This window comes from Notothenia coriiceps, unplaced genomic scaffold (genome assembly GCF_000735185.1).
Source record: "Notothenia coriiceps isolate Sejong01 unplaced genomic scaffold, NC01 NC01_scaffold00033161, whole genome shotgun sequence".
Classification (NCBI taxonomy): Eukaryota; Metazoa; Chordata; class Actinopteri; order Perciformes; family Nototheniidae; genus Notothenia; species Notothenia coriiceps.
Genome location: NW_011365862.1, coordinates 1 through 2,059, shown reverse-complemented (window position 1 = coordinate 2,059; position 2,059 = coordinate 1). Strand labels below are relative to the sequence as shown.

The following is a 2,059-nucleotide window of genomic DNA, read 5'->3' as shown; positions in this document are numbered from 1 at the left end:
TGAAAGCTGAGATTCCACAGATTCCATTGGTATTTGTCTAATCACTGTACGACCAAAACTCACTGAACTAGCAGCCAGGAAAGAGCAAGAAAACAACTTCACTTTACGTTGCCATGATGATAATTATGTCTTACCTTTGCTGTTTTGTGATCAAAAGTTGTGTTCAAGGGCATAAAAACAATTAATCCAATGTCTCTGTAACTTTAAAATGATTACTGATAATCCATCATTACAATTATAAATAATAAACGCAATAAATGGATTATAATGGTTAGCCGACCGGAGCTTCCGGCTTAGGAGGTGCGCACGCAGCGTCTCGTTTTAACTTAATAATGGTCATGTTTACATGGATTTATGAACTGCCCCTAATTACCGCCCCCCCTTCCAGAGACACACTGTCAAACACACTCATACCTGCTTGGTATGACATTTGAAAAAGCTACATTAAATAAAAAATAAATTACAATAAAATGACTGTTTTAATCTTCACATCTTGTAATCATGTCTATAATTTTGAGCACCAAATTATTAAAGTATCGATAACAGTATCGAAAAATACCGGTATAGATAAAATCCTAACGATATCCATCCCTAGTATGCTGTTTTGTTTCTTTATATGATGCATATTTTTCTTTTCAATGTTAAAGGTCAATATTTAAATCCCGTCCTGGTTTTTACTTATACAACATAAATTGAAAACCATATACATGTGTAATGCGCGTCTTATAACAATAGCACAGTTTTCACTGGCCCAAAACAAATCGTGCCAATTTGACCCCCTCCCTAACTAGAACAGTTTTTTTTACTGCTGGTCAAAAAAGTCATACTAGTAATTTATCATGTCAATCAAAGCTCTCAATGACACTCACCACTTTCACCTTTCTGTTGGTCATCTTATTTCTACAGTGAGTTTGGATCTAAGATCGTGACGTTGAAGCCAGTGGTGAAGGTTTTATCCAAACAGTTTGAGTCCAGAGAGAAGGCGGTGAGAGATGAAGTCAAGCTGCTCTCTGTTGAGATCTACAAATGGATCAGAGATGCTCTAAGACCTCCACTGCAAAATATTAACTCAGTTCAGGTTGGACACACTCTTCAGGGCACACCCTTGCCATCCTACTAATGTTCATCTTTCAGAATCAAGGGAAACTAAACATTTGCTTGTTTGTTCTCTGTCCCTGCAGCTGAAGGAGCTGGAGGAAGAGTGGGCGAAGCTGCCTTCATCTCCTCCCAAGCAGACCAGGTTCCTGCGCTCACAGCAGGACCTGAAGGCAAAGTTTGAACAGCACCAAGCCCAAGGGGAACCGTCTGATGGTTAGTAGAAAAAACGGCAAACATAAAAAAACTTGTCTTTGATGTTGAGGAGTTGAAGATTCATGATCTGCTGCCATCTCTTTCTCCATTTTCAGGAGAGGATGAGGCGGACACGGTAGCAGCAGTGGATCCTTACGAACTGCTGGAAGCCGTGGACATTTTGTCAAAGATGCCCAAAGACTTTTATGCCAAAATAGTAAGTTATCAAACTATGTAGACATCTCCAAAAAATATACTTTGAAACAAGAAGTCTTTTTGAGTTAACCTGCTCTTAACCTGTTAAACCCCGAGCCTGTTTTTCAGGTTTCATGCTCGAAAATGACATTCCCAGAACAAATGACCATATCTTCCCTTCTAAAAGGGTTAAATCAATAATCTTTTTTCTCAAAGTAATGATAAACCTGTCAGTTGGATGTAGAAAAGTCAGATTCAATATAGATGTTTTTTATTTTAAAGAAAATTCCGATTGAACATGTTAAAAAACTGTAAATTATAGTGTCCGTCCAAAACATATTTTGTACTTATAGTGAAAACTAACCTTGGATGATGGGTTAGTAGACTAAAAGCTTTAGGAATCCAAAGTACAATATATAATAAGTACCCTGTATCAAGATCGATGCAAAACAAGTGATATTTGACCTTTTTAGACAAAAAAAAACCTCTTCTGGGGCCATTTGGGTGGATTTTCCTTTTCTCTGGCCCCCATTCTTCGATTTTGACATGTGACATCTCTTTCTGACCGTTAGAG

The 2,059-nt window shown here is 37.8% G+C and overlaps 1 long non-coding RNA gene across 1 annotated transcript; it reads left to right on the top strand.

Annotated features, from left to right (window-relative positions):
- The first annotated feature begins 710 nt into the window (after positions 1-710).
- Positions 711-1,502, top strand: LOC104961322 (uncharacterized). The gene is made up of 3 exons (XR_800086.1): positions 711-1,078; positions 1,182-1,311; positions 1,407-1,502. It is a non-coding gene; the product is annotated as an uncharacterized lncRNA (long non-coding RNA).
- The last annotated feature ends 557 nt before the right edge of the window (positions 1,503-2,059 follow it).